The sequence below is a fragment of the Rana temporaria genome, chromosome 8 (assembly GCF_905171775.1).
Source record: "Rana temporaria chromosome 8, aRanTem1.1, whole genome shotgun sequence".
Lineage (NCBI taxonomy): Eukaryota > Metazoa > Chordata > Amphibia > Anura > Ranidae > Rana > Rana temporaria.
The window spans coordinates 167,715,967-167,724,606 of NC_053496.1; positions in this window are offsets into that span (position 1 = coordinate 167,715,967).

Sequence of the window (8,640 nt, forward strand, 5' to 3'; positions counted from 1 at the left end):
CCATACATGTGCGCTTTTATATGCCAAGCTTTAACACTTTTTTTTTCCATTTGAGGAACCTTTTTGATATTTTTTTTTTAACCTTATGTACCCTGCACTGGTCTTTATAGGAGTTGTGACTTTGCAATATCTAATGGTTTATGTTAAATAAAAGTTTTTGAAAATAAGAAATCTTGCCTCAGCTCGTGTGTTAGAGTAATCCACCTAAGAAGATGTAGGAGACCAGTGTAGGGTTGCCACCTGTCCAGGATTCACCCGGACAGTCAGGGATTTGAATCATGTCTGCCTGAAACCCGGACACATTATTCAGACCGGGTTGTGGCTCCCCAAGTAACCAAGATAGTCAAACACACATCTGTTGCCACCCACGAGCTGCGGGAGGCTGTCTGTAGGCAGGGGCGATGATGTCATCAAGAGCAATTTGGCCACAACCACCAGCGCACTGCATTACTACTCTCTTTGGGGCACCCAAAAGTGTCCCGGGTCTTTTATAATCCTATATAGGTAGATTCAGAGAGATTGGAATATCTTTAGGGCGGCCTAGCCTGTTTAGGCTACACCGCCGTAAATTAACTAGGCTAGTAGTGATTTTCAATCTACTTACCTGCTAATCTACGGCGGCGTAGCCTCAAACGAGCGGGCGTAAGGGCGCCTAATTCAAATGACTTGGAGGGGGGCGTGTATCCTGAAGAAGCGGTATAACCGCGAAACTGGTCGAGGTCATTGGCTCCACCCTTTAGACACAGATGGTTTTGTTATCTGATCTGATCTGTGGGGTCTGTCCCTAAATGCAGTGCTGTATTATGGCCTAGGCCGACAAGGCCTAGGGCGGCACTTTCCGGGGGGGAGGGGGGTGGCGGCGAAAAAGCGATGCTCTGTCCTCATCCCATCCTGTCTCTCTGTCCTCATCCCATCCTGTCCCTCTGTCCTCATCCCATCCTGTTCCTCTGTCCTCATCCCATCCTGTTCCTCTGTCCTCATCCCATCCTGTTCCTCTGTCCTCATCCCATCCTGTTCCTCTGTCCTCATCCCATCCTGTTCCTCTGTCCTCATCCCATCCTGTTCCTCATCCCATCCTGTTCCTCTGTCCTCATCCCATCCTGTTCCTCATCCCATCCTGTTCCTCTGTCCTCATCCCATCCTGTTCCTCTGTCCTCATCCCATCCTGTTCCTCATCCCATCCTGTTCCTCTGTCCTCATCCCATCCTGTTCCTCTGTCCTCATCCCATCCTGTTCCTCTGTCCTCATCCCATCCTGTTCCTCTGTCCTCATCCCATCCCTCTGTCCTCATCCCTTCCCTCTGTCCTCATCCCATCCTGTCCCTCTGTCCTCATCCCATCCTGTCCCCCTGTCCTCATCCCATCCTGTCCCCATCCCATCCTGTCCCCCTGTCCTCATCCCATCCTGTCCCCCTGTCCTCATCCCATCCTGTCCCTCTGTCCTCATCCCATCCTGTCCCTCTGTCCTCATCCCATCCTGTCCCTCTGTCCTCATCCCATCCTGTCCCTCTGTCCTCATCCCATCCTGTCCCTCTGTCCTCATCCCATCCTGTCCCACTGTCCTCATCCCATCCTGTCCCACTGTCCTCATCCCATCCTGTCCCACTGTCCTCATCCCATCCTGTCCCACTGTCCTCATCCCATCCTGTCCCACTGTCCTCACCCCACCCTGTCCCACTGTCCTCACCCCACCCTCTCCCTCTGTCCTCATCCCACCCTGTCCCTCTGTCCTCATACCAATGCGTCCCTCTGTCCTTGTCCCATGTAAATGACAGGGCGGGTCTTAAAAAGGAAGGGGTGTAGTCTTGACAGGAAGGGGTGCGTCATATATAAAGTAGGGGGTGCACAAGTTTCGTCAGGCCTAGGGCAGCACAAAACCTAAATACACCCCTGCCTAAATGTTTTTATATTGTACTTTGTCATATGTAAATAAATATTGTTTTTTATACCAACCTGTTTGCCCATCAGTGCCTTGAAAGTCCCAACCAACACCCCCCTTTGTTGACCTATGAGTGTTGATGTCAATTGGCCTCAAGCAGCCTTTTGTATTCTCATCTAGGTCTCACCTTCTTCATATTAAACGGGATGCTGGCACATTTATTCTACTTTTATAGTCAGTTTAACAGAGGCGATACTCTCCCTTTTTGACTTACCTGACATGAGTTGCATTTTGTGCCAGAAGATCCTAATCAACAACCTGTCTGAATTAGCCATAGAAGGCATAGACCTTGATACTTGGAGGATTTAGGGAAAAAAAAAAAAAACAAACAACCAGTTGATTTTTTAAACAAAAAAAAATGTATTTTAAATTACAGACCACAATAAAGATGGTCTTGTTGATTAAAAAAAAAAAAAGTTTTTTTTCTTCCAAAAAGACACATACAGTAATACTGGTTTGGCTATGAACAACCCAATAAATATTAAATCTCTATATTCCTCCCTCCCGCTCTATACAACTAAATAAAAAATAATTATTTACAATATCAGGATAAAAAGTGATCCATCAGCAGGGATGGCTGCCATTTTCTCCTCTTGCTCGCCCTTGCCGGGTCTGTGCAGTGGGAACGGGATTGGTGGAGGCGTGCACCTGCTCCGCCTGCTGTCGTCTTTCCCCGGGTTCAACGTGGAGACGGCTCTCACCCATTATGGCGACTGCCTGCCTGAGCACTGAATGGATGCCTGCCATTTCTTGTGTAAAAGTACGCTGTTGCTGCACCAGTGCATTTAGGGCCCTCTCCACAGCCATATAGTGGCGGCGCTGTTGCCGCACCTGGACCTCCATCACGCGGTGTGTGCGGCGATGCGCAAGCAACTGCTGTCTTTGCAGCTCCAGCTGCTGCTGCTCTCTGTATGGCTGTGGAGACGGGGAGGCACCAGTGGCTGATGGAGGGGTTTCCCCCCTCTCTAGTTTTGGAGAAAAGGTGACAGGGATTGTGGAGGCCTCTGGCATTACAGCAGAAGGGGAGTGGACCAGGGGAGAAACGGGTTGGGGTCTCCTGGGCAGGGATGAGGAGCCCGTCCACAGTAGAGCCGGAGCTGGAGACATTTCTGGTTTCACAGCTTCTGAATGCAAAGTTAACGTTTCTTCATGGCCTACAAATTGAACAAAAAAAATAAATATATATATATATATATATATAAACCTCTACTGCAGAAAACAACTCGGTCACTAGCGTCTTCATCAACAGCAAATTGGGGCAAAGATTTTCCCGACCCTGACATAGTGGACAAAATTCTACAAGGCTACAATAAATCCCGTGACCAAGTCCTGTCGTGACGAAAAGTAGGGAGGGGCGGCGTTCTGACGTCACCGGGCATTCTCTACCCGGATACGGGCTGTGTGTTTAAGCTGGCTGGCTTGATTTTATTTTCCATGATTTCTGGATAATTGTAAGTGCATTTCCACTTGTTTTTATACCGATTAAAGAAGGTTTTACACTATGTGAGCCCCTTCTATTTTTACATACCCTTGGATGGCATATCGGGAGTCACTTACCCATACTAAGGATACAGGCTATCAGCGTCTTGGGATTCCTATCGGACATCATCCATCCTCGTCTCTTACCTTGCTGTTTTTGATCTCTTATAATTTGGAGATCGTTTCCATTCGGTAAGAGGCTTTATATAACCTTGGTGGAGGTTCTTTCCTTTCAAGCACTCTTCTCCTGTGGATTCGGTGTATACACTTGGGAGATTGTTTATATGAATTTGCCTTTGTGGTGGATTGATTACTCATTTGAACATTCACGTGTTTATAGTTCACTTATTTTTGCACATACTTAGCGCGATCTCCCCCTTTTTTGCATACAATAAAACCCTACAATTGCTCCCCAATGAATCTTGGAGAGACCCAACTAAAAATCCCCCACCGTACCTATATCCTTTTTCTCCATGATAAAGGCAACCCAGGCTCCGCTACCTGCCCTCCATGCCAACATCCCAAACCCTCACTAACCCACCGCTTTTGGTCATGCTCGTATATCTCTACTTTCTGGAATCAAGTCCTATCATTCATTTATGGTACAACCCTGCTGAAACTGCCAAAAGACCCACTACTTATCATCTTTGGATATTGGGACAAACAACTACTAACATGGCCTCCCTACGCTCGTATCCCACACAAAGACTGGATCCTGATAGGTCTCCTAGTCGCCAGAAAATTCATTCTAAAGCAGGGCTCGACAAATCCCGGTCGCCATGGCGACTAGAAATAGGGTCCTGGCGACTTTTTTTGTGAGCTGGTGCCATCTGGTGGCGAGTTGTTGGTATTACAAGTTATTACCACCAGATGTGTAAGCTCGCGTCATCTGGTGGTGGCCGTTGGTATTACAAGTTAAGCATTACAAGTTAAACAGCAATTCTAATGTCATTTTTCACTATTTTCACTGCCATCTTCTTCCCTCTAATTAGAACCCCCAAACATTATATATATTTTTTATCCTAACAATGGCGATCGTTGCAATACTTTCTGTCACGCCGTATTTGCGCAGCGGTCTTACAAGCGCATTTTTTTGGGAAAAAATTACACTTTTTTTTAAATTAAAAAATAAGACAACAGTAAAGTTATCCCCATTTTTTTTTTATATTATGAAAGATAATGTTACGCCGAGTAAATTCATACCCAACATGTCACGCTTCAAAATTGCGTCCGCTCGTGGAATGCCGACAAACTTTTACCCTTTAAAATCTTCATAGGCGACGTTTAAAAAAATCTACAGGTTGCATGTTTTGAGTTACAGAGGAGGTCTAGGGCTAGAATTATTGCTCTCGCTCTACCAATCGCGGTGATACCTCACATGTGTGGTTTGAACACCGTTTACATATGCGGGCGCTGCTCACGTATTTGTTCGCTTCTGCGCGCAAGCTCGTCGGGACGGGGCGCGTTTTCTGGCTCCTAACTTTTTTAGCTGGCTCCTAGATTCCAAGCAAATTTGTCAAACCCTGTTCTAAAGTACTGGACATCCCCATGTCATCCAAAAGGTCTCTCTGATCAAATGAGAACTCCTCCACTTGCTACTCATGGACAAACTCAATACCGATTTTAAACATGAAAAACCCAGACACTGGGCCAGATCCACGTAGCGCGGCGCTTCTTTACGTCCAGCGTAGTGTATCTCAGATACACTACGCCGCCGTAACTAACAGCGTATTTCCCGTATCCACAAAGAATTTGCGCCGTAAGTTACGGCGGCATAGTGTAACTGTGTTGGCGTAAGGGCGCGCGATTCAAATGGATGAGATGGGGGCGTGTTTTATGTTAATACGTCTTGACCCGACGTAAATTACGTTTTTTCTGAACGGCGCCGTCCGTGGGGGGTATCCCAGAGCGGATGCTCCTAATTAACCCGCAACAAGCCAATGCTTTCGACGTGAACGTCATTCTACGCAAAGCCCTATTCGCGTACGTTTTACGCAAACGGCGTACACAAAGGAAAATTTGACGCGGGCCCGACGTCCATACTTAACATTGGCTACGCCTCATATAGCAGGGGTAACGTTACGCCGAAAAAAGGCTTACGGAAACGACGTAAAAAAAAATGCGCCGACCGGACGTACGTTTGTGGATTCGCGTATCTAGCTAATTTGCATACTCAACGCGGAAATCGACGGAAGCGCCACCTAGCGGCCAGCGTAAATATGCACCTTCGATCCGACGACGTACTAAGACGTACGCCAGTCGGATCTAGCCCAGCTTCAGGCGTATCTTGTTTTGTGGATACAAAACAAAGATACGCCGGAGCAACCTAGAAGTTACGCGGCGTATCAATAGATACGCCAGCGTAACTGCTTCGTGGATCTGGCCCACTGTCTCTACTCCAGATGGCAAGCTTTCATGGTATCAACACTATCCCCTGAGGAACTTGAGAACTTTGAAACCTCCTTCTCATACTATGGGGCCTGTTAACTGAACTCGGGGTCAGTGGCCACCTCCGCCAATGGAGAACTTTTGAAATCCATCACACTTCTTCGAAAGTTTCACCCTACCCTCCACCCCCACCTCGCAGGTATCTCAACAATTGTAAACACCCCCCCCCCCCCCAAGAGCACCCCGCTCCGTTTCTACTTTCTCAGTCTTGGTGTTATTAAGCTACATAATTAGTGCAATCCCCCCCCTGCACCCCTTACCTCCCCCTCTTCCATCCCCATCTCTACCCTGTTATTGTTTCCAGGGAACCCTCCTTTACAGAAGATCCATCCGGTTATCTCTACATGAACGTTCCCTTTCTCATATGTTGTTGTTCAGTATCGATTCTGTTATGAAAGCTTCCTAATGCCTAGTACACACGATCGTTTTTCCCGTCGAGAAAACTGCTGTGTTTTCCTTTGGCCGGGAAAAAAGGACGTGTGTATGCTCATTAGCAGTTTTCCCAACAGGAAAACTGCGGTTTAAAAAAAATGAGAACATGTCCTCTTTTTTTCTCGCCGCGAACCGCAGCGTTTTTTTTCCTGCAGTTTTCCTATGGGAAACACTGCGAGGGAGCATACACGCGGACGGTTTTCCCAACCAAAGTTCTTCTGGCAGTTTTCCTGTCAGGAAAAACCGGCCGTGTGTACAGGTGAAAAAGGGACCGAGCCGGTTCCCGGCGGTCTTTTAACCGTCGGGAAAACCGATTGTGTATACTAGGCATACGTTTTTAAAATCAAGGCCACTTGGCCTGACGTGCTTTATGTCTGTTTCATGAAAAAAAAAAAAAAAATGTATTGCATCACGTTTGCCATACTCTGTAATTTGATGTAAAAAAAAAAAACAACAACAGTAAGAAATGTCATCAAAAATCTATTTGTGATTATTTAAATATACACATTTTAAAGAATATTTAGCTAAAGGCTTAAAATACTTTCACACACTGGCTCTCATTGTCCCAGAGCAGTGCCAACACTTTGTAAAAGCTGGAAAAGTGGGAAATTATAAAAACAGCATTCTTATGCCCTGTAAACAGGATTGGAATTTCCGATGGGATTTTCCGTCGGAATTCTGTTTAAGCCGTCTTGCATACACACTAGGGTTGTCACTATACCACTTTTTTTAGACCGAGTTCAAGTACCGATACTTTTTTTCAAGTACTCGCCGATACCGAATACCGATACTTTTTTTTACATTTTATTTTGACAGTACTGACGCTTGGACTGTCCGTTATTTTTTTTTTACAATTTTATTTTTTACAATTCATTTTTTTTTATATTCTTTACTAATATATATATATATATATATATACACACACACACACACACATATACACATACTGCTTTCTTTGGGGGGGGGGGCGGCGGTGTCAGTTTTTTTTTTTTACTTTATTATTTTTACAATCATTTTTTTTGTTTTTAGCAGCCCTGTTGGGGGGTCTTTGGTGAGATATTGGGGGTCTTAACAGACCTCTGATATCTCCTCTTGGAGACAGAGAAAGATCAATCGATGATGTCACACCTACAGCCACACCCCCCTACAGTTGTAAACACACATTAGGTGACACATAACCCCTTCAGCGCCCCCTTGTGGTTACCGTATTTATCGGCGTATACCGCGCACTATTTTGCCCTGAAAATCAGGGCAAAATCGTGGGTGCGCGATATACGCAGATACCCGCTTTCCCGCCACGAGTTTGAATACTGCGCCGGCATATACCGAGCGCAGTACACTCGTGAATCTTCGGGCAGTCTCGGCGCCTCTCGCACTGACGTCCTGTACGTACAGGACGTCAGCGCGACAGTTGCCGAGCCTGCCCGAAGATTCACGAGTGTACTGCGCTCGGTATATGCCGGCGCAGTATTCAAACTCGTGGCGGGAAGGACGCGAGGACGCCGCAGAAGGACGCCGGACCCGCCGAAGAGGACACCGAACCCGCCGAAGAGGACACTGGACCCGCCGAAGAGGACACCGGACCCGCCGAAGAGGACACCCGAAGCCGCAGAAGGACGCCGGACCCGACGAGGCCGCCGATGGACGCCGCGCAAGACACCAAAACTGTAAGTACAAAAAAACAAAAAACTTTTTTTCAACAGGATTGGGGGCCACTTTAGGGGTGCGCGGTATACGCGATAAATACGGTAACTCCCAAACTGCACCTGTCATTTCCACAATAAACAATGCATTTTAAATGCATTTTTTGCTGTGAAAATTACAATGGTCCAGAAAATGTGTCAAAATTGTCGAAAGTGTCCGCCATAATGTCGCAGTCACAAAAAAAAAAAAAAAAAAAATCGCTGATCGCCGCCATTAGTAGTAAAAAAATAATAATTTATAAAAATGCAATAAAACTATCCCCTATTTTGTAAATTTTGCCCAAACCAACCGATAAACGCTTATTGCGATTTTTTTTACCAAAAATAGGTAGAAGAATACGTATCGGCCTAAACTGAGGAAAAAAAAGTTTTTTTATATATTTTTGGGGGATATTATAGTAAAAAGTTAAAATATTGAATTTTTTTCAAAATTGACGCTCTATTTTTCTTTATAGCGCAAAAAATAAAAACCGCAGAGGTGATCAAATACTACCAAAAGAAAGCTCTATTTGTGGGGAAAAAGGGACGCCAATTTTGTTTGGGAGCCACGTCGCAAGACGGCGCAATTGTGAGTTAAAGCGACGCAGTCCCGATTTGCAAAAAGGGGCCTGGTCCTTTAGCTGCATTTTGGTCCGGGTCT